Below are 25,535 nucleotides of genomic sequence, written 5' to 3'. Positions count from 1 at the left end.
CGGCAGTGAGCCATGTTTTCTGGCCCTGGAACAGAAACAACCATGGGAGGAGAATGGTGACTGCTCTCCAAAATGCAAGAGACACTGGCAACTCCTGCAGCCCTGACTGCAGCCCATAATCCTGACAGAGCAACCACTCTTCTTTTTGTTCTCCCACCCCAAAAAGCCTTTATCTCCAGATTTCTGATCCCTCATGTAAATGGAGACAGCATCACAAACTGTGCTGTCATCTCCTGTTCCGGAAATGTAAATCCAAGAGTCTTTCCACAATGGCTGGGTTAATGTGTTCCAGCTGATGAGACAAAATCAAGCCAATCATTAACTTTTTTTCTTAGTCTGCAAGGAGATTTACCTTCCAGGTTTTAATATTGATGCTGGAGTGTTAAAGTAGGAGGGGCATTTCCATAAACTAACTCAATACCAAATTTTACTCTGTTACAATACTTAAAGATTGCTTCTAACTTTGCCAATTTCTTAGCATTTTAACAAAATTGTTGTCTTGCCTAGCTTTCTGTAGACAGCTTCTCATCCATATTCAATTTGAACAAACAAAACTCTGCATAATAATTCTGATGTTATTGTCCTGTGATTTCAAAAGGAGTGAAGATCACTCGGTATTGCTGATGACCACGTTCAGTTTTCTAACTACAAAATAACTAAATAATCTGATTTCACATATATAATCATCTAAATAGCAATAAAAGGCTAACCACCCACACAACTCAATTAACAAACTATCAAGACGCACTCTCATGTTTATTATTGCAATAAATCTGTGATTTAAATTCAGTGACAAAATATTTGCAAACATTTACTCAGTTACTGCATGCTCATTTTTTATCATAAGATGAACAAGAGGAAGCTCAAGTAGTGGTGCAGCTCCATGTTTAGTGCCACACATTGGCTTAGCATCGGGTTCTCTATTCCTCTCTGTGGCCCTGCATAGGAACGCTGTGACATCATCTCCTCTTTATTACAGATGGAGTGACAGACACAGATTTTGCTAGTGTCAAAATAGCATTTACACTTGGTAGTAGTCATGTCATGAACTTATCCCTCCATCAGACTGCCTGGTGTGGTGTTATATTGCAGAAAAGATATCACCATTGACATGTTTCTGGGAAGAACAGAAACATCAAAGCTGCAGTGCAGTGACTGGAGAACAAAATGAGTCTGATTCATCACCCTGAAAAATCCCATATGAAACAAAGGTCTTGAAAAGCCAGCACAGTTGCACCTTTTCAGCCAAGAACAATGAGAAAAGCCAGTGTGCATGAGAGACAGAGCATCTGCCACTTGTCCAGGCTTGACAGGAACACAAAAGGACGAACTTCTACTTAGTGTGAAAGCAAGGGAGAGAATAGGTGGGAGCAGCACAGGATTTAGGAGGGCAATAGAGAGCAGAAGAATGAAAAGCAGTACTGAGAGACACTACAGAAAGGGGAGGCAGAAGGGAAGGGGGTGAGAGACCTTTCACATTTCTTATTCCATTCTGTCTTCTCACAAATCCCCATTTTCCAAATTCCTTTGAGTGATTATAATTCAATATGACAAAAGTCCTTTTAGTACTTTTAGCACTGCCAGTCATTTCCTAACAACARCTTGAGTAGAGTGGTGATGGTGCACACATCTGTGTGTGTGTATGTTTGGATATAAACATATATCTATGTATGAATACAGTCAGTCTGTATTTTTAAGTCCTTTCAGAAAAGTTTGCTACAGCTGTAACAAAAGAATCTTTTAATGATTGTATTTACTGTTGGGTATATCTATAAACTAACATATATTTGGTGTTTCTCCTTTGAATTTATGTAAAAATATTTCCTCTATTACTAGTTCCTTTCTTTGTATGGTGCTGAAAATATGTAATGGCACAGTGTCACCCATTTACAATCCAAAGGTTGACAACTCTGAATCTATGAAGGCAACTCCTTAATGAGCTTCAATTTTTTCCCATTATACCTATTTACCCACTTATCTCAGAATTAAATTGCCATTCTTTTACTTCTTCCACAACCTGCACAGACCTGACTCATGTAACTGGAAAAAATCTAGCACAGAAAGATATTAATGTTCATGAAAATTCATGGCTATGTGTCCCATCCCTTCACTTTCCAGTTGGTAATTCTTGTTAGTGAGTACTACAGAAAAAGTGTCCGTGAAACTGAATACACAAATAATTGCAATGAAACAAAACCATTATTGTCATTGATATACTGGTCTTCTGGGTTACTTTTGACGGGTACCTGCAAGAAAACCAAGGAAATTGCAGTAACATTGTGGCTTATGAACTAAAAGAATATTTTTTGCAGGACATAGTGAAGAAGCATTCTTCCACTCTAATGTATTTCCTAATACTCCAAGAACTTAAACACGCATTTTAATTGCTACCAAGTAATCCAAGGTCATGGTTGGCATTATAAATCACTACAGTAAATACCTCTTATTTAAAACCTCTGTGACATAACAACTGACTTCTGGTTTCTGTATTTAAAGTTAAGGAAATGAGAAAAAGGTTAATTGTTTTTAAAGATTTGTGAAATAAATGAAGAGTAACCTCTGTACATTTATTTAATTGGTTATAAAAAATCCATCAATTCCAAGTGCTCTGAATTTCACAGATGCAATGCTAAATAGGAGGTAGACATTAGCATTACTGCTTTACYTTGAAGAAAAGTGGATACAAAGAGATGACATGTCTGGATTTTCACAAATGAGCATTGAAAATACTTTGGTTTCTGACTGTCGTGGTGATGGAAGGTGGATCCAAGCCCTCCCCTCCCTGCCCTGAGATGGACATGGATGTGCTGGTGCCTGCTGCTGGTGCCTGRACTCAGGCAAGCAAAGGAGGAGGTAGGTGGCTGCACAAACTGCTATAAAAACCTTTCATCTCYCCTCCCTAAGCCAAGGCACATGTCCAGTGGACTCATCCCAGCCAAATCCAGCCTGCTGGATGCACCAGGAGAGCTTTAATCCCCCATTCAGCTCTCATTYCTGATGCACTGACACAAATCACCTTTCAGGATGTCCCAACTTTCCCAATGTGTCATTACTCTTGGGCAATTCCAAAAAGCTAAACATTAAATCAAATTGCCTAGGGGAGAAGATTGGACAAAAATGTCCTAAAAAGCCAACCTGATAATTTAGTCATCGGTGAAGCATGAAGATGACTGTCAAGAATGCACTTGCTGACTTGGAAAGAGACCTCTTTTGCAGGTCAGCCTGGAAGTAGCTTGAAATATTCCTGTCTCTCATGTGTGCTCGTGTCCTGTCCTGAGAAGCCTCAGCTGCTGCTGCACTGAGATGCTCTCCCTCCCACTGAGGGCCTTTATTGATTTRTTAGGCACAGGAAGCAATTTAAAAGCCTTTTCTCATTTACCTATTGACTTTCACATCATTCYTTTGAAGGATTATTGGATCTTGACATAGTGACTAATGATGTTATCAGTATTCATTAATCCTGAAAAATGTCTGCCATCCATGGAGTTTGGCAAAGCAGATGAAAAGAAGACACTGTAGGAAAAAGGAGTATAATGCCTTTAATGAAATTCTAAGAGAATAGCTATTACAAGCAATGCATCTTAGGAAGTGATAATAGAGTTTGCTTTCTTAAAAATGCTAAGAGGTTCTTGCTCGATGAACGCCCAAAGAAAGAATTGGTATAAAAACATTCAAGTGACAARCACAAGTTTAAGATCTTGTTTCTGCAATTGTTTCTGCAGTAGTTCTGGCCTGGTATCTTTAGTCTTTGATGACCTTGGGGAAGTCCAGTGGAGGCCACCAAACTGTCAGGGCTGGGGAACTTGCCCTGTGAGCAGAGCTGAAGGGATCAGGGCTGGTCCAGCCTGGGTGAAGGACAGGAGGGTCACACATCAGCCTGGCCCTGCCTACCTGGAGGGTTATCAAGGAACTGAGCTGGGCTCCTCACGAGAACGCACAGCAGAAGAATGAGAGGCRGGAATCATAAATTGAAAGGATAGATTCCAACTGGACACAGGAAAAGAAATTTCACTGAGGACCATCAGGAGACCAGACTGCCTGGAGAGCTTCTTCAGCCTTGGAGAGTTCAGGCCCAGCTGGGTAAAGCTCTGAGCARCCKGGTCTGACCTCACARATGACCCTGCTTGGAGTAAGAGGTTGGACAGAGGGCACTTGAAGTCTCTCCCAAAGCAGCAGATTCTGTGATTCTGCTTCCCTTTTACAGCAGTTTGACAGGACTTCTGAAGATGATGCACATGCTAAACACAAAAAAAAAATGATCTTCACTGCTCTAACTGCATSTGTGTTTACAATGAAACAAGATAATTTGCCAGTCCATATTCATACATCCAGTTGATAAGAACCTAGAGACCACCATAAAACCACCATAAAACCACTACAGAGAAAAGCAAGTCATGCTGCTTACTGCACAAAGCTAAATCCTTGCACAAGGCCGTCCTCTTGCAGAAAGATAGGCTTTTACATTAAGTGSTACAACAACCTGGAAAATGAGTAATGACCACAAATAATTCCTGCAAATGGAAYGAAAATCCCTCACAAGTCTGTCTGATATCTGCTTCCAAAGTGCTCCCATTCATATTAATCTATTCTGAAGATCACATTACTCCTTCACTGCAAGTGCCTCCATTCACACAGGCACTCATCCAGAATTATGCTGAGAACATATTGCAGAAGTGCTGCATTTCAGAGCTAGAAAACATGTGCTAAACCAGACAGACATTTCCAAGGAGAGAACACATGCATGAAGTTTTTACTGCTCTGTACTCGGCAGAAAAATCTGTGTTCTCCACAGGGCAACATCCCCAATGCTTTTGCAACCACATCCACAGGGTGAAAAGCTTCAGGCCATCAGAAAAATTGGCGCTTCCTCTGCCTACAGTAAGAGCATATCGCTGTCTGTGAGTAATGCAGGTTGTTAAGAAAAAGAGAATATTTATTTTAGTAYAAATATGGTTATGAAAGTTTTTTTAAATAGCACAGTAATGAGCTTGAGCTGGCTATGTATATTACATTTTCATGAAAATTAATGTCAGCTTAAATATATGCATACATTTAAAATGTAGAGAACTTTTTGCAAATGAAAAGTATATCGAAAAGAAATTTAAAGATAAAATAAATCTGCAGAAGAAGTCTTATCTGAATTACTGRCTCATGTCACTGAGGCAAAGAACAGTAAGAGCCAGTAGAATCTTGATAATAAGAAATTTGACCTGCTTTTCCTCCAGAACTGGAAGGCCACCCAGTCAAATTTGATACTAGTGTGGTGATCCAGTGTAATTTCAAAGGCAGAGTGGCTGGTACAAATACAAGAATAGCTATGCACAGAGTAAGGTACTATTAGTGGCATTCATGCTGGAGGACTTCATTTTATCAAATTGATTGATACTGATTTCATAAGTGCTCAAAAAACATGAATGTTCTTGAGATCCTCCAGCTGCTCTCTCTCTCACTCTTCCAGTTTATGGACAAGCAGAAAAATAAATTATTTCCTAAAAGCAAAAAAGAAGTTATTTTATTCAGAGTATTATGTTCAAACTACCAGAACAAAAACTAAAACCTAAGTGGAAAAAGAACAGTAGAGATTCCATTTTTAGGACRGAATGATCTTTTCATGACTGAACAATTTAATACATATGACTTGCAATTTCTGTGCCTGGCTCTGTCATCTTTTTAAATGCCATTAAATCTCAGTGTCAAAATACCTATTAAGAAAGAGACTGTTATTGAAGAAAAGATAATAAAAATCAGGTCTATTAATAAGCTGTATGAGAAGCTTCACTCCAGAAATAATGAAGCTCATAAAATGAGCTTTGCCATTTACATTCAYATCCTAAATCAACCAAGCATTTCAATACACCCAGACCTGACCAAGAATGATTTACCAGCCCTGGAACCTCTCAGTCAGAACTTGAWAAAATTTTGTAAACCCCCAGCCTGATATTAGGTTGTCTGTAAATACAACAACAGTTTCAAATTGCATTTCTTCTTCCTTCAAAAATACTGAATGTCAAGAAAACAAAATGTTGGATTTCATGAGTCCTCAGAAATCCTTAAGGAAGCCCACACAGCCCATGTGTACAAAGGAACATTTTCAAATATCAGTTGGGAATGGGTTTCTGTGCGTGGTAGGAATAGACACGAAAATGGAGCTGCAGTTTTGATCATAAATAACCTCATGGATYTGTGGTCACTCCAGAGCCTGCGAAAATCTGTTGCTCCTGGACTGCTCGAGCTTCCCAACCCTTCCTCAATGCTACAGCTGACATGTGAGCATCTGGACCAACATCAGGGCAATATGAAAATGGCATTATCTGGGTCAATGAGCATCCACTCACAGCTCTGGATATTGATTTCTGCTACCATTTTAGAACATAATTTTATTTCAGTTATTGAATTTTGGAAAAGGATTAAGGAGATAAGAAGCTGGTGTTTAAAATAATAATTTGAGATGAAAAACTGGAACAAAAAAAAAACTACTGACAATATTCACATTTATTTTAAAGCGGCCGGCTTGGTTACACACAAATACAATAAATACATTCTTAGATTTTTTTATGTCTTGTTCAATAACTGATTTCTATTTCATACAAAATTGCTAATCTCTTTCTCAAATGAGAGACCATTTTGAAGGTAATGAATTCTAAACATTTGCAAATTAAGAAATTAGAAAAATAGAAACATTCTTGGAAACTAATTTTCTACAAAATCAAAGCATTAGGGTAGCTGAAGTGATGCACAGTAACAACTTGTTCAAACAATAAACKTTCAAATAACCAATGGAACACCGAAATGGAAGACAGCAAAACTTTTTTTTTTGTGCTTCTTCATTCTTTTAAATTCCATGAGCCAAATCAGCACTCCATTTTAAACCTACCTCTATTGGGAATTAATAAAATAACATAAGGAGCATTTTCACAATCTCAGGATAAAATTGCATCTTTGCATCAATTTGCACAATTTTCTTATATTGTTCTAAATAGTCTATCTTTTTTTCCACACAAATAATATTTTAGAAATACCATCTTGTTTGTTTATAAGTGAAATATTATTCAAGACTGGATGCTTAACTGGCAGAAGCATTAACTTAGAAAACTTGTTATTTTAGGATTTTGTGCTGTAATAGATGYCTTTTATTTCCATTCAGATAACTCCACTAGAAACGATTAAATTATGTTCTGCTGAAATGGATCAAATTGTGATTGCCTCAAGCAACCCTCTTGGGCCAACTGGATATTTGCATTCTCTTCAGCTGCTTTCAGATCAAAACTGAGCTCCTAAGCTCCTGAGATTATTCCCACCTCCTCTGGTGACCCATTTTTAATGTGACTCTCAGTCCCTGCAGACAGAATCAGCCGTAGGTCAGGTCCTTTCTCACTCAGGAGCTAAGACTACAGGTTACTCCATGCTTAGCAGGTGCATCACCTCTCTCAGCTAAACACTTCGTGCCTCAGTTCACTAATTTGCTAAATGAGAATCAGTGGCATCTATCCTGAAGTAAACTAAAAAGTTTAATGATGCATTTAAACAGGTTTTAAATTGCAATCTCACTGAATAGGCAAAATTACAAAAGAGACAATGAAATAAAATCCGTCCAAAATTCTGTTTACATCATTCAAAGTGCCTATAAGGTTCATGAAGATTTTCCCAAGCTCTGAGAAAACAGGCAGAGCAGTATAGGAGAAAATAGGAACAAGCCTCTTATGAGGAAGGCTCATCCATTTCTAATGCCAGGAACAAACCAAAATTGAGAGGTGAATATGAATTTTTACCCAGGCTTTGCCCTTTTGCAACACTCATTGACCCATCTGTCTTTTAATTGAATTTATCAGTTCAAAGGTATAACATTACTCTTTAAATATCTACCTCTGTCTTTTAATTGAATTTATCAGTTCAAAGGTATAACATTACTCTTTAAATATCTACCTCTATGTTTACCTTTAAAATTTATTTCCAATTTATATAATTTTATTTAAAAATCAATTCTGATTTCCCCAGTGCCATACAAAAGAAGAGAGCAAATCAACATCTCCAGAGTCAAATGATCCTTTATTGGAGAGCTAATAATCCTTTTTCCACCTTCTCTCTCTGAAGTTTCTTTATTACTTCTTTGTCTCAAGAATCCCATCATTTCTCCACAAAGTTATATTTTTAACCTTGTTCTACAAATGGAATCAAACTTTTTTTTTTTTTTTTCCCCACAGAACAGGAGCGAAATGCTTCCAGTAAGATAAGATCATCTTTTCATAAAAAGCTTCCACACAAACATGAACAAGCTGGGGATGATTTATAAACCGCTGGGAACACTATAAAAGATTTATTCTATTTAGATAACTAGTTTCATTTTTTTCTGTATTCAAGTTTAATTCAACCGTTATTGAAATGGCCATTTTTTCTGTTCTCTCACTTAATGAATGGAGATCATCTGGCACAAATTTCACATCCAATTGCAGCAATATCCATCTTGGAGGCTGTGCCCAGCCTGCAGCTGCTCAGTTAGTGCTGGCAGGTTGATTCTTGGTTCCCAGCACATTCTCCAAGCTATTGCTGATTTGGGTGRCTGATGGCCAGTGGAGGTCCTTGCCAGGCTACTGCACTGTGGCCACCATTGTTGGCCACCAAGAACTCGCTGTTGGCCCCTCTGTGTCAAACATGAAAACAAGAATGACCAAGCCAGCCCATGGTAGATCCCAGAGTCTGACTGTGAAGTGCCAGTGAGACACAGTGGCCTGACATTACTGTGRCCACCAGAGCTGTTTAAATACAGATAGGTGACTGCTTTGCTCCTGCCCAAAGCTCTGACCCCGCAGTGGGACAGTTGTGCTGGCAGCTTGGCAGATGTGGCACATCCACCCCTGGCACAGGGTGGCCATCCCTGTGTGAGCCTCTGGCTGCACACCAAGCAGGCGTGAGATGTGAAGGGGATGGAAAAACAAGTTATGCTGSCCACAAAAACAACTGCACTTTAGTGCAATCAGTGCAGGCTCAGGGCTGACCCACACATGGCAAAACAGTGATTTTAAGGCATTGGCAGAGGGTTTATGGGCTTTGCTTCACAGGCACACTCAGGGCAACACCTCACGGTAGCTCTGGGAACAGTGGAACCAGAAAGAGACGCAGGAAAATGGCTTATTCCACACCCTCAGTTTGCAAGGACAGACACTGCAAAGCAGATATRACTTTAGAGCTGTCTTGCTCATTTCCTCGAGATTACAGTGACACATAAAGATAAGGTTTGGTTTCAAGGGATCTGTGTCTGGCTGGACCGGTCCCAGCTGCCTGATGCGCTTATTTAAGAGCAGTGTCCAGATTCATTTCTCATGGACTCATTTCCCATTACTGTTTTATGTGCATACCAGCGGCAGGCTGTGCAGAATCACCAAGAAAGGACACTGAGACTACCAAAMCAAGAGTGCAAAAGGTGCAGTGAAAACAGCTCTTTGCCTGTGTTGTGCCCAAACACAAAGCCAGAGCTGGCTAAATGACGTGTGACAAACATGCAAAATGCACACGATCATTTGCAAGACAATCAATTCTGAGTCCTCTGCCTGGAAGAGGTACGAATTTCTCACTGCCTATACAGAGCAAGAGTTACTTTTACTCCTTGGTTCCACACATCAAGCAAATTTGTGTCAAGAAGATGATGGCAGAAGGAGTAGGACAAGCTGAAATGGTCACCTTGTTCCGTGCTCTGAAAATCAGGGCTGCATTTCTTCAGTGAGGCGTGCAGAYCGGTGCTCCTTCACAGGGTGAGACTGGCTGAGCAAGTTGTCCAGGCAGGTATTTAGCCCACACACCCTCACAAGTGTGGATTTATATGTGGACTGTCAGATTTTAGCTCTGAGAGCCAGAGGTGATTTGTCTACAGACATAACCTTGGCTGGGAGGGCTGTGGGAGGCAATGGAAACAGGTCAAGTGATGATATCAAGAGAAATTCTCTCTTGGCTCATCTCCTGTACTTCTCTGTTCWGAATCACAGCATGCTTAACTGGATCTTTCCAGCCCAGAGCAATAAACCAAATTTATAATGTTCTTAATTGCTTTTTCTTTTCTTTTCCCCCAGCTGGCAGATGGACCTGTACCATTGCTTTGTGTTGTGCTTTCAAGAATGATAATAGAACCAACAAATTTTTTTTATTTTCTGCTCTGTGCACATTGCATAGAAATTTCAGTAAGCAGCTCTTGGTCTTTATYTATTTTCATTTTCAGCTCTTGCCTGAGATCAAAAATTATTTCTGCTGTATTTTGTTTGCTTTTATCATGTAGTGTTCCAAACATTCTCTTTTCATTCTCACAAAGATGGTTTTTGGAAACAAGCCAGGCTTGCTGAAGCTTTGGTAGGGATGTTCTGAGACAGCAAACAGCAAATCATGCTTGTATAGTCTAGAGACACATAGGGATAAAAGAAAATGACTCCTATCACATGCATCAACCCAGAAACCTGTCTGGGACTGTATAAAGTGAAGACTGTAGTTGCAAATGCCTGCCTTTAGAGGTAAGCTAAAGATTCTACTCAAAGCAAAGATACCCTCAAATGTATCCTCACATTCAGTAAAACAGTCCTCAATTATCCACAGAAGCACATTACATTAAGTAATGCRAGGTTATTTCACAGGGGAGTGGCTTTTGTTTTTAAACCTCCACCACCTCCTTGCCCAAAATGTGTATTTCTTTATTTGCATTTCTCTTACATTATTTCTCCCTTGATTTCTCCGATTTCTCCCTTGATTTCTCCCTTGATTTTTCCCAAATTCAAGTAAACATTGATGGAAATGACCCCATGGATTCACAGACACCTGCTCTTGTTTCTCTCTTGTGCAGTGCTTGAACGTATTGGTTTAACTTCTGTGCAGAGAGGATATAGCAAAAAAAAAAAAAAAAAAAAAAAAAACAAAAACAAAAACAAAACCTCCAACCAAACAAAAAATATTAAATTATTCTGGGTGGGATTTTTTTTTCTGGTGCTGTTTTCCTGCTTACCTTAGTTGAGAGCAAGGGTGAGAGGATTAAATGAGAGAATTAATGAGCAGCTGTAGGGGTTTGCAGTTGCTCAGGGAGTGCCACCCTGCAGGCTGGACCAGAAGTGTGTCATGGGTGCTCATTAACTCTTTGTACAAGCGGGCAAGGGCTGCACCCTGTATCAGCCCTTTCAGTCCCCTGCCAAATCTGGAGCTCACAAACTCCTCCTCCTCATGCAGAGGTGAGGAGAAACTCAGGCTACTTTGAGCTCACATATTTTCATGCACTGTTTCAGTTCTCAGGTCTGATCTCAAACAGGCCAAATAGAGAARAAGGTCTTTGTCAGACCAAGTTTTTTAGCAGCAGAAGGATCTGACACCTCCTTTCCCTGCCAAGACTGGGAGTGTCTCAGGGACAAAGCATTTGGAAGCAYAGTTAGCAATGGACATTGCAGCACTGTAATAGACCTAGAATTCCTCAGGGGTGGGATCAGAGAGCAGAGATTTCTATTAAAATATGAAAATAAAGCAATCTACTGAGTCTCACAACATTACAGAATTTAACTGTCAAATGCAAATCTTGCAGTTAAATAGAATATTAAGGAAAGAAATTTTGTGTGTACTGATCCTAGCATTGTCATTTCATCACTTAAATCTTGCACAGTTCTCTTGGCATMTTGTCATAGGTTTATCTCAAATCCCATTATTCTTGTGCTCATAAAGTGTTTTCCACTCTACTACAGAGCAGTAAACGTGGACTTAAATCCATCTCTCTCTGCCAGTTAACTATTTTGTAGAATTATTGCTTAAGTTCTATAGCAATAAATGGGAGGTGAGGTTCATTTGGTAGGATACATAAACAATTCAAGACTAAATCCAAAATCTCTTTGCATCCAAATCTCTTTGCCTAAGCACAGATACATTTGACTACTGTTGTTATTTTTGAATAGTGATAATTCCTACCATGTTTACCTATATCAAATCATCCCAGTGACTTCTTTTTCAAAATTCCTATGCAAAGTGCTCTGTCTCCTCTGCAATGCACAGCATTGCCAATCTCCCCGAGGACTGGCAGACACAYTGGTATCTCCTGCTGTTTGAGGCATTTGTCTCACACAGCCCTTTACAGGAAGAGAAATCTAAGTTCTTCTGGTTGACTGTTCTGTGAAAGCTCCTCTGCAGCAGGTAATGTCAAATCAAGGGTAAATTTTCTGCTCCTTGTTACCTAAAATTTCACAGTGAAATTGAATATTCATATTTGCTGGTAGGATGTGCAGAGCACATTGAGGAGTACCCACCTCTCATCAATTCATTCTCAGCTACCCCAAGAATGAGTCTTGAAGCCAGTTGTTAACTAAGGCCCTTATTTTAAACATCGTTTCAGAAAAGGCAGTTAACAATTCACTTCCAGCATAATGAGCGCTGGAATCATTAAATAAACACTAGGTTATATAAATCCATATTTATGACTATCTGCAGCAAAGAGAAATCCAAAGTAATGTTTTGAACTAAATCATGAGAGGCCAGACAAATACTGCATGGGGAGAAGGCAAACACATACCACAGAAAGAATGGTGACTCCATTCTGGTCCTCATGGTAAAAACATGAGCAAAAAATAAACCCCAYTGAACTATTAATGAGACTGTCATATTGATGAACACAGGGTGAGGCAAATGTCACAACATCTTTTGTAAAGCACTCTACATTAATTGACAAACAAGATGTTTCATTTCTCCACTATACTCAAAGGATTGTCGTTTAAAAAAAATTGAAGATGACAAAACCTATTGTCAAAAATTACTTGAAGAAATTTTCTTCCCTGTCTCCATATTCTGTCTGTCTCCCTCCCAGGAGGATTCAAGATTTATAAAATCCTTGGCAAAAGGGCAATTTTTTTTGTCACCCGCTTTATTTGGAGATGATTACTTGGGGCAACATAATTAGAGATTTGGCATACAGACARCAGTAATATGCTATTGAAAATTTAAACCAGGAAATTTGGGGAGAAGGAGTATTTGCTGAAAACGTGCTGTGCTCAGTTCAGCCTCTCATCTCAAAATGGACTCTGTCTTTCATCTGAAACAGGAGGAAAAGTAAACACCATAATTGTAYGTTCAGAGAGTCCAAAACCAGAAATGAACAATTAAGAAAGGAAAATAAAAGAAAACTTGAGTGAATAAATGGCTCATGACCAAGCCTTAAAAATTAATTTGYCGCACAGAAGGCTGTAGCACAAACTAACAAGTAAGCTGGAAGCAAATCTGTTACCATTTCTAATCTGCTCATTACATTTATATACAATATGCTGTGCAAACTATGCCTGGAGGAGTTGCCTCTTTCAGTCCTGTTTTGTTCATTTTGTTCCACTAGTGCTGTTGAACATGAAATGAAATTCTCTGTGGAAAAAAACTAAAGGCTCATTTCTTTTTCTTTAYCTTGTAAATGCCTTGTCTCATGGACACAGCCAGGCACAGCTCCCGGGCTTTCCTGTATTGCAAATGGTAAATGACTTTCCAAAGAAACATGCAGAAATGTTCTCCTGTTCCCCAAAATGTGCACTGATCTATGATTTCCTACAGATTCATAATCAACACCCAGCAGGGTCTGCAAATGGGGGGAATCTGAGAAATGTGCAACAAAACCGAGATTCTTTTCCTTGCCTTCAGTTGTTTTAGAAGTCCTAAATCCAGGGGAGTAAATAAAATATTCCTATTGAATATAATAGGCTATAAACCAGGAAGGAAGGAAGGAAGGAAGGAAGGAAGGAAGGAAGGAAGGAAGGAAGGAAGGAAGGAAGGAAGGAAGGAAGGAAGGAAGGAAGGAAGGAAGGAAATTATCAGGATTTTTCTTCTATATATTCTGTAAAGTCTCCTTTAAAATCATCGTAAAGAGAATGAGTCCTTTGCATTTTATTAAAAAAATATATCAAAGCAATAATGAGTAGTTTGATCTCAGTGTGAGAGAACATTTTACTTCTTATTTTATGTTAAATAATCCCTTTCAGTTCATAACAATCCCATTTTCAAAGTAAGAAAATAGAAATTCTCTCTGTGACCATTCAGAATAAAAGCAAAGTTTGTTTTTATTTCTTCAGGGACAATAAATTAGAGCCTTTCATCAACTACCATTTATCTCCTCGTTTTTATGTGGATGCAAGTAAGTAATTATCAGTGAAGTTCAATGATCAAGGCACTGCATAAATTTGCAGTTGAAACTAATCCTGACTAATTAATCTGACAAAATGTATGGTTTCAAATAATCCTCGGTGCTGGCAGTTCTTTCTCAATCATTTGCTTTYATGTTAGAATTTCATCTGCCCTCATGCTTTTTATTTGAAATTGCACCCAAGAGCCAGTTTTACCTGGAATTTTCATGATGTTTTGTATATTCAGCTTTGGGCACAAAGAGACAGAAGTAAATACTCTATTTGCTAGAGATGAGAACACCATGAGAGTAGGGAACTAATGCCAAAAAYGTTTAGGAAATCTGGTGAAGGTAACTAAGGAATGAGTTTAGGGGTACAATGGATAGAACAGAATCACTACAGGTCTCTGCCACAGTAAGGTGGTACCCCCAAACCCATCCTCAGGGAGCAGGAACAGCATTAGCAGTGTAGGAAGCAGAGTTATCCCACGTCACCCACAGCCAACMAATGTCCCATCCAAATTATCCCTGCAGCCAAGTGGTTCAGGTGCATCTGGGGGACCGGGCTCCAGAGGTGGGAAGGAAGAGTTAGCTAAATTGTTTCCAGTACTCTGMAGTCAAAAAAAGTGAGAGGATATTCTCATTCTTAATCCTTTTTCTTTTCTTTGTGAATGTTAACAAACTTAATGTTTTCTTGTTACGGATTTGTAATTAATAAATATTTCATTTTGAAAAAGAAAATTAAATGAAAGTTTGGTTATAACACATATTTGCTTATTTTAATGTCTTCCTCTTTCCTAAATTTGACCTAAAATACTCAGGGAAATCTCAGGTTGCTTGCAGCACTGTTTCCCCCTAGATGACAAGTATGGAAAAGAATGCAGTATGGAAAAGAATGCAGCTTAAGGACCCAATCCTGCAAATTGCAGGATGTGTGAAATTTTAGCTTACCTGGGCAATATAAATTCCAGTACCTGCTTGTACAAAATTCACAAGCTAACAAAGCACAGTCAGTTTCCACATGAGCACATTTCAGCATTTCCTCAGGGGAAACTGAGGTTGAAAAACCAAAAGGTTACCATTGGTTGAAAATAGTAATTTCTTAAGTCCAAACAATTTCTAAAAAAAAAACTAATAGAGTCTTAAATAAGTTGGAGATATTGTAGTGGAGATTCTGACTGTAACTAACCCAGAGCAGTCTGGGATATTCCTACTGGAATTCAGTATTTGAGATTGATTATTGGTACAGGGTAACAGCCTTAAATCCCAAGACTTAAATCCCTGCTTGTGTTCAAGAAATGTCTAGATTTTAGRAATGAGAAGTCACAGTCTGTTTGCCATTACTCTTTTTTTAAGCCAATAATGAGGGTGTTTTCATGTTAGAATATATATATATTTTTTTTCTCTTTAGGTCCCTTCCTGCAAGGGAAGAATACAGTGAAGCGAATCCAGAAAATATTTAGTTAGAACTTATCTTCTGAAGAGAAGAATATATTTTTTTGTACTTTTAATCATTTTAGTGCTTATTAAACCAAAAATGTAACACGTGTTTTCTAAGCTTAACAAGTTTACTTGTCACACACAAATACCTCTGATTGTCAGGACTTGGATGAGGCACTGACTGACCCTGCAGCATCCTGTAGAGGGATTCTGTACAGTAAATGCACAAAGCATTGCTCAGTGAGACAGAAAAAAAGCGCTTGAGAACTTTTGGCCTGAACACAGACACCTTTCCATCTCCAGGCAGCTCTCTGAGGCTGCAACCACTTCAGTGTCTGAGCTCAAGGGAGCAAGAACAGCTCAGTGTGYCACAGAGCTGGGATCAGCCTGATTTAGGGATCACAACCCTTCCTTCCCACGGCATCTGCAGGGAGCCAGGAGCTGAACCCTCAGAGCAAATCCTTTCAATTTCTTAACATTCTCTTGAGCTTAGATGCTACGGTAGACATACCACTTAACTTAGGTACTTATAAGGTGCAGGAACATGCCCCTCTACATTCCCCTGCCTGCTCTGGCTTCATCTCTCGAGTGGTTACACATCCCAGGCCTCTGCAGAGTCCCTGTGCCCGGAGCTCCCCTGCCAGGGAAGAGATGAGGCTCTGAGCTGCAGCCTTGCTCTTTGAACAGAGCTGGCCATCATCTGTGTTGATGTGAATCAACAGGAAATCAATTACAAATTATAAAATGCAAAGCCAATAATAAAGAAGATTGTTGTTAGAGCAATTATTGTTATGGAGGATTTGGGGAAAGAGTCTAGAAAAGTAGTTACATCAACGAGCAAGCACTCTTTGGCTGTTGAGGTAGCTCTGATGTGACTGAGCAGATATCTGTGCACAGCAGATATTGTAAAAAAAAACACAGAGAGCCTTGATTGATCTGCCAACCTTTAGAGAACAAGGCTTCTGTGGATAATTCATCAAAACAAAGCCATCTTCCTGCCACAAGTTTGCTTTATCAGTTTTGTTTGTGCTGGCTAAACAAATACATTACAAATATTCCATTATCTTTTGCTGCCTGTACTAGCATCGCAACGTTTTCAGGAACAAGATAAACATTAATAAAAGTGGATCTTTCCATTAGCCTTTTATCATGAACTTTTAGTAAAACAGATTGGCTGGTGGAAAYAGGATGGACCTACACAATCAGGAATTTTTTTCAGTGGTGCCCTTGTTATAATTTTGTCTTGCAATAAATGTGAGATCATTTATCCTCCCATAAAAYATTGCCATGGGGTAGAGCTCACACAGCTGTGTGTTGCTGAATGGGGTACACATGCATCAAGGTTAGCTACTGGTAACTTTCTGCTGTGCCTATCCCAGCTCTCCTCATAATTCTCTGTGGAGGTCATCCCAGAATCCAGAGACCTGTGAACAGAGTATGATTTTATCAGAGGCACTGCTGCATTTACCACTATGCCCAGGTATCCAGCAAGAGCCAGCAAAAACCTGCCATTCCCCTGTGAAAACACAGGTAGTTGGGTAACAGATGCTTTCCAAACTGCATCCTGCAAAATTGTCTGAGGAACTTACAGGCCAGGTGAACTTGCAGTCCAAAACCTTCTCAGCAAAAAAATCCTGGTTCATGTTATCATTTTTATTGCTAGCAAGACTTAAGTCTTTCAAAGTCTACCCAGCAATGGGTTTGCACTTCAACAGCACCTTTGCATATTAAAGACTAATAACTTAACACACGGCATGGAACCTCATGAGCYGATACTTTAATTAATTACCAAATTAAAATCTACATTTCACCTTCACTGGTTCACCTGGGCTGAGCAGGTCTTCCGTAAGACTGAGCAACACATGAGGAAAGCCTTCCCCCTGCCCACCTTTGCCATGTTCAGTAAGGTGCCAGGGGAACATGGCCAGTCCTGTCACTGCCCACTCTTCACCTCTGGCTCAATAACACACAACAGGCGAGGCTCAAGTGAATAACAAGCAGATGTGAGGGCAYGTTATGACCTTACACATCCATAGTCCTTTCTCTGAGTCCAGTGATGGCCATGTCAGGGGTGGCCCTCCCACAAAGCCCCTCAGAGRCCAAGAGCAATTCCTGCTATGGCTGTGGCTCCTCTCCTGGGGCAGCCATCRGTGTTTGGGTGTGTAAGGTCATTCCTGGGGTCCTGAGGAGGACCCTCGTCCTCCTTGGTGAAAGTTCCTGCACTCTGCAGCAGCAGTGGTACAATAAGACAAGGAAGGTCTTAGGGCAGTGCTCTGCTCAAACCTGTGAAGGCTTTAGGGAGTTATTGGTGGGARATCAAGAGGGGAAGAGGCATCGCCTTAACCAGGGGTTTATTACTGACATGCTAAGAATATTGTTCACTCTGTAATCAAAACTTCTTTGACAATTCTCTGTCTGCACTGCAGAAAACTTTTAACTCAGTAATCAGTGAGAAAACCAGTGCTTATACAATTTACTATCAGATTTCAACTCTCCTGTGTTACTAACAAAAGACTAAAAGACATAAATAAAAATACACTTATCACTCCTTTCCATGCTGTCCCTTGCAGCCCATGAAGATGCTAAAAAGTGTCTTGGCTTCTCCAGGGAAAAGATGACAGTTGCTGATGCTGTGATCACTTCATCTATTTTTGCTGATGTACTACTCAGTGCTACAATTTGGTTCTACTAATTAATTCCTCCTACAAGAAAACAGCTGATGAACACCCATTTAAAAAAGTATGCCTAAATAGGGTTGATCTGCCACTCTTTTAAGACTGCAGCTACTTTTGATTACTTAACATAACAATAAGCATCTTAGTCACTCAGTTGCTGTAGGTAACGCTGTGTAACATTTACATATTCTCTCACTAGTCCTTGTTGTAACCATTAGTATCTGAGGAAAAAAATCAATTTGTTATTCAAATTTTGATCTCTGTATGTTTCTACTTCTGCTTTTCCATGCAACAATAGAAGATAGGTGACATTGGCTGTGGCTGGAAATTGTTTTATATGATGTCTAGTCCTTTTCTTCATCCTAATTCTGGCTGCTGTGAAGTAAATATAGAATAAATATATAGAAATATAGAATATATAGAAATATAGAATAAATATAGTTGCTCATATTGTTGCCTTGACGGCCAGTTTTTAATAATGACACAGACAAGGCTAAGGGGGTAAAAGGGTTTTACCTCGATATTTGGGATTCCAGGTGCACAACTTGATGGCAAAATCCTTACATCAAAGAGTATTTTTTGTGTGTATGTGTGTGTGTGTGGATATTGGTAGAGATGGGAATAATAAGCTATTTTTCATAAAAGTTTAATTTCTCTATATATGTCTCTTTAAAGATATGAGGTTAAATAGCCACTGGATAGAATAAGATTAGCTTTCATCTCCTGGCCAAATTTCATCTCAGGTAATTACATTCTTCCTGACTAAATATCTTTATAATTTCAATTGGGTACAGTCTATTTCCTATTTCAAATTGCTTTGTTGTAGATAATGTGAGCTCCTGTATTCTCCTAGAAATGGGTATGCTCTGCTCACAGGTGAAGTRATCATTGGTGAGTACTCAGTAAAATCAATGTTTTCCTTTTGGAAACAGCCATGAGCCTTCATGGTTTTTAAGCAGAGACAAAATGTTGTGGAGATTTTTTGAGATTGTTTTGAAGAAAAGAGTAATAAGATGGTGATCTCTGCCTCTTTCACCTTTGGATCAGSGAGTGTCAGGGCATCAGTAGGGATTTGATACCATGAATTAGAGAMATGCTTGGATGACAGCTGTATGAGAGGAAAAAGGTTGCCAGGAAGTTGCTGTACTTTTGGCAGTAGATGGATATACCAGTTAAACCACTCAGAAGAAAGGATTGTACAGGTGACTTGATAGCCCTTGKGTGCAGGGCTGAACACTGAGACAGCTGCCAGATGGTAAGGCCAGACTTGGGCAGTTACAGGTAGGAACAGGACAAAAATCCAGGATATGTGAAATTTAATTGATCCAGCTTTATGCCTCACAGTAATGAAAATGGCTGTGGGATCAGATACTTGCATCAACAGCATTACTTGTGCCCATTAAGTGTCTTTCAGAGCAGGCAATTGCTGTGCAGCACAATGTGGCTTGTAGAGAATAGAAAAGCTGAGTTTAATTCATGTCATTTTTGAGCACACAAATMCACAGGAAATTAATGATTACTTCCACAAATTTGTACCACTGAGAAGATCCAGGGCCATAACGGTATGGATACAACAGCGTGAACTGCTTGGGGTCGTTGTCCTGCTGGATAGGTACATCCCTAACCAGARTCCCAAATGCCTGAGATACCTGAGTTCAAGGTCATGTCACTGTTTAAGGGGTACTGACTTCTTGATGACATCTCCAATGTTAGGAGCTACTCATTTACTACACTTTTCTAAATATTGACCTGCTGTGTGCAATGTGCCCAAACACACAATCATTTCATTTGCAGATAAAAAATATAGTTTATTATTCATGTGCCTTATTTCTGTACCAAATAAAACTGAAAGCAGCACCACTGCGTGGGGTGAGCCTCTTTCTTTGCAGAGCAGCTCTTGAGGTCTGTCAAATCTCATTTCATGAATGGGAATGGTGACACACACACCACACACTCAATGTGATTTCCAGAGCAAACRTATCTTGAAAAGTAACTTAAAAATCTAAATTGTTTGAAACAGGCCAAAGAGATCAAGAACTTATTACCTCAACTTCAATTACTTMAATGCACACATCTGTCTTCAAAACCTCATGAGACTGACTTAATTGTACAATTTTAAAGGAAATTGAATTCTTCCTATAATCACCCAGGATTTAGAAGTGCAGACCCACTGCTTCATTCTTTATTCCGTGCAACAGTGAAGTTTAAGAATCTATTTTCTACATAAAATGCAATCTGACATGAAAACATCCCTAGACCAATGCTTAGGGCAAAGCTCTGCAAAGAGATCTATGCATACGAAAATAAATAGAGAAGGATAAGAACTGAGCAAGCACATGTGCTACAGTCCAGCTATTTACAGGCTCAGGATTAATCACCTCATACAGCCTCTGATTCCAGGCTCTGGAATTGCAGATRATGATGATAAAGTCTCAAGAGGCCCAAAGTCTCTTTGGAGCTGTGTTCTGCCTGTGCTGTGCAATTACAGCAGTAATCCTCCTTCACACTTCCGAGGTGCCTAAAAAGCTCCTGGTAACATTCAGCCACCAACAGGATTTCTGAGCAGCCAACRAAGCCAGCATGATTCAGCAACCACTTCTTTTCAGCTTCTATTGTTTTTACAAGGAGCAATACTGTGTATAAAACAGTTTTTAAGTAGATCTYTTAATGATAAGTTAAAATTAAGTATTTTTGGTTTGCATTATACTGTACTCCTAGTCTAAGCTTCTGCAATTTTTCCCTCCTGGGTTTCTTTTCCCCTTGTTATGCTAATGAATCAAATAAACTGAGCTTTAAAGCTATTCTTTATACAATTGTTCGTTTAATGCTAGAGTTCTTGCAGGTCATTTGAAATTATTTGCCACTGGGCCTCTTGACTTCTTGTTCATCAAGATACACAATATGTTTGTTCTTTTAAAAATGTCCTACCATAAGTAGTTGCAGAGYAAGCTGGATCTCCATTTTTCTCTATGTCCAGGATAATGATATAATGATTAAAAAAGCCAAGAAAGAATCATCATCATTCAATAACAATTTACATTGCACAAGCCCCTCATACAGCAAATCTCCCCTCCATACACCCCTCATACAGCCCTCTCCACAGAGCAGAGCAACAACCCTGAGTCTTCTCAGGGCAGAGGGATTTAAAACATTACTGTGACTTTCTGTAATTTCTTCATTTCAATAACTTGAAAAAATGTGAAGGTGTTGTCATAGCCCTGGAGAGTGGAGTGGTTCATGCTGTGACACTGAGAGTGTTCGATACAATGAGTAAGGCACAGCCTGACAGAGATTTGGGGTGAGTGAATTTCTGAGGGGTGCCAGGACGGCATGGGATGATAATGTGTGGGCTCAGTAACTGTGAACCCAAATCATCCCTGGCTCTGTTTTCTGTGATATTAGGGAATGTAGAAACTCTCCCAAAAGAAGAGCCCTGGACTGAAATGCCAGTCACAAGTGCAGAGAGCAGGGGGACAGGATCTGGCAGAGACCTGAGAAGTCAGGGACTACATATGCAATAATTTTCTTTCCTTAGCTGGCAGATCACAAGGCAGGAAAATAATGCCTTGGTGACAAGATGRAGACCCAATGACAAAAAATGAATTTCTTTCCCAATACTTCAGTGGGTTGGACCGGTTAAAATAAGTGCCATACATCAGCACTTCCAAGATATGCACAAGTATGTCTCATTTGACCTTCTAGGATATTCACAAAGGACAATGAACTAAATATTTTCTGAATTCAGAAAGTATCATGTGAATATGGAAAAAGGAAGAACTTGCTTGGCTGGGAATGGCCACCCTGCTGCCCACAATCTTCATAAAGGAGATGAAGATCTGCTCATGTTTTTTGTGTGTATGTGTGTGTGTGGATATCTGCTCATGTAGGTGTGCTTCAGAAGACCAGCTCAGCTGCCACRCGAAAGCATCTCAGTCGAGACAAAAATGCCTCTGTGCCAATTATTATAAAACTCATTCCTTTTTAAGTGCATCTGAAGCTGCAAATCACACGTAGACATCAAGTGCCAAGTGAGCTCTGAAGTCAAAATCACAGTGCTGGCAAGTGTCTTTTGTAAAAATGTTCACATCTGCAGCCTCTGCAATGCTAGATGCAAAAGGTAAAAAGATTACTTCCCTGTAAACTTAAAAGAAAAAGAGAATTTTCTTCTGCCTGTTCCTGCCTGAGGATTGATGCTGCTTGCAGTTGTAATCCCAAGTGAAAGGCTGAGGAACCTGGAAGTTTGAGAGAGACAAAGCCCCCTTGTGTGATGCAAATYCAGGTCCCAAGTGTCTGCCAGGGTGCCAAAATCTTCCCAGTCCAGCCACCATTGCTGGTGCTCAGCCTCTTTGTACACAGTGGGGAGGTACCACACAGCTCAACAGGAAGCAGAGCACAGTCAGGGCAGGGTTGAGCACCACCAATGGCTCTGTCAGACCTGAACTGGCATGATAGAATTTGCAAACTGATGCTTCTAAAATGAGTCTGATTTTGAAAAGTTTTTTCAATGATYAATGTCCAWGGCATGAATGAAAAATATGCCCAYTCCTCTGCTGAAGTAATCTCTGTTRCTACAACCGAGTTAAAATTTCCCTTCCTGCTACTTGCCTTTACTCATGGCAATGAATTATTTAATAATATGCCTGGAAGCGGCTGCACAACTGAATGATTCCCATCACTTTTCTCCGTGGAAAAGTCAGTTTTGTAAAACCATCAGGTGAAGTCCCAGAGCCATCTGGTAATATCCAGGTGAGCTCTCAAGGCAGGTTCYTCTCTCTTAACTTGGTCATCTGAAGACCTTAGAGAAAACCAGAAAAATTGACAGCATGATGGGTTTTAAGGATTAGTAAAAAATTATTTGGTCGCTAAAATACATCCAGCTTATGTTCAGTTGTAAACAACCAGTCAATCCTGGAAAAAAATAATCCAAGAAGAATACAATAAATAAAGTGAATTGATGATGGTTTCCTTTAATGTTTGAGGAAAGCACTGCAGCTGTTATTATGTCAATGACACTTTTAATAGAAGTGCATTTCTAWAAAGTGCTCTTAACAGAGTTGCAGTGTTTGCATGCCTTTTTACCTGTGCCTGAGCAGGACAAGCTGTGAGCTGTTTGGGGAATTGATCCTTACCACAGATGAGACCAGAACAGGGACRGCCTGGGGACAATCTGGGGACACACAGATTTACTGTGTACATGATCAAGTGTTTAGAAATTCTGGGGTGGTGTTTCTTCCCTTCAGGGTAGGGTGCAGGTCCCTSTGGCAGCCTCTGTGCTAAATCCATCTGTGCTGCATCCCGGGGATTTGGACCTAGGGCATGGGTCCTGTCCTTTTGGCACAGGAGTCCTGCATTTCTTACACTCCTGTCTCAATTGCACATAACGATTGCTGGCCATTTTAATGGTGTCATGACTTCAAATCAAGATAAAAACTTAAGTTTTGTTTCATTTAACTTTTTCAGCTGTTGGGGCAAATAGGTATTCCTGATTGAATTGCTCCTTTCRTGCAAATGTCACTGCTCCATAGTAATGATAATTAMAATGAAGAAGGAAGCATTGGAAACTTCCCCGAGACAAAAATAATTTTTATAATAGCATGTATAGGAGGGAAACATCATCGTGTTTGTTTTATAGAGCAGTAACCAGGGAAATCCATTAGTTTTGTAAATAGGAAATTTAATAGCACAGCAAATCAWGTGGCACATAAAAATCTATAAATATGATTACTTCTTAAAAGGATGAAGTAAATAATAAGATAATATTCCTTGAATACTGGGAGAACTCATTGAGAACAATCCTGCAGAGAAAGACTTAGGGGTTCTGATGGGTGAGATGCTGGACATGACCCACCCATGTGTCCTTGCACCGCAGAAAGGCCAAACGTGTCCTGGGCTGCATCCAAAGCCCCGTGGGCAGCAGGGGAGGGAGGGRATTCTGCCCCTCTGCTCTGCTCKGSTGAGACMCCACTGCAGRGCTGYRTCARCTCTGGGGTCCCAGCACAGGAAGGACATGGAACTGTGGGAGCTGGTCCATAGGAGGCCATGGAGATGATCAGAGGGATGGARTACCTCTGCTACGGAGAAAGGCTGAGAGAGTTGRGTTTGTTCAACCTGGAGAAGACTCTGAGGAGACWTTTTTGTGGCCTTCCAGTAGCTGAAAGAGACTTATAAGAAAGATGGGGCTAAACTTTTTAGCAGAGGCTGTTGCAATGGGATAAGATGTAATGGTTTTGAATTAAAAGAGGGCAGATTTAGACTAGATGCAAGAARAAAATTTTACAATAAGGATGGTAGAACAATGGCACATCATCTGAATGGGGATAAAATCATCTTGGTGTTGAACAGGAATTGGTAAAAAAAAAAGTTTTTAAGTGGGGACAGACAATTGGTATTTATCAGGTTGATCTTTCTCTCTCTTTCTCTCTCTCTCTCTTTTTTTTTTTTTTGGTAGCGAAATGTGATTGGCAAAAAGTGAAATTAGATGGTTATTTTAAATAGAACTTCTTCCAAAAAGCTATTCCTTTTTAAAGTTACTAGAAACCATTGAAACTAAAGAAGCCTGTCATGCTTTAATTTAGGATGTGAATTTTAACAGTTGCAGCTTGACTTTTCCACAGTGATATGTGAAAGACAGTGGCTTTTTTTTTCTGATTTCTGGTCCCATTTTCTGCAGTTCACTTGGCTGGCTTTAAGTTATAAATAACTTTTAAAAAGATGTTTTAAATGTAGTTAATAGCTGGACTAAAGTAGTTTCATTATTGTTAAACTGTTTTTAAGAAATGACATGCGATTATTTTTGACAGAAGCTCAGCACTTAACGAACCTTGAAAGCTAATTATTGCTTCATGTTCTTCCATGGGGAAAATTCTTTTCTTAATAAAAGAAAAGGACTAGAATCTGGATGTTTAGGTATACACAAGGAAGCAAGATGCATCGTAATTGATTTTAACAGAAGTGGAAGATGTCCTCTAACTTCCTGACTACTATCAAAAAGCAAAATTAGGAACACTGTGCTTCCTTCACCTGTTTTATCTTTTGAAACCTCAAGTTCTGTGGTGGACACAGCATCACAATATGCAGTTTCATGCTCCAGGAACAGAGCACTTGTGGAGTGATCACTGTAAAAACAGCTGCTAGGCCCAGCWCAAAGGGCATAGGGACAGGATCTGGACCCTCACAGTTCCCAAAAACAATTTTAATAGAAGAGTGCCATGTACATATATGTGGAGTCTTTTTTATTCATTCAGACTCTTTGTACAAGCACTTCCCTTCCCTTCCCTTCCCTTCCCTTCCCTTCCCTTCCCTTCCCTTCCCTTCCCTTC

Source organism: Malurus melanocephalus, unplaced genomic scaffold (genome assembly GCF_030028575.1).
Source record: "Malurus melanocephalus ecotype Western Australia unplaced genomic scaffold, MMel_1.1 scaffold_127, whole genome shotgun sequence".
NCBI lineage: Eukaryota > Metazoa > Chordata > Aves > Passeriformes > Maluridae > Malurus > Malurus melanocephalus.
This window is presented reverse-complemented; position numbering follows the sequence as displayed.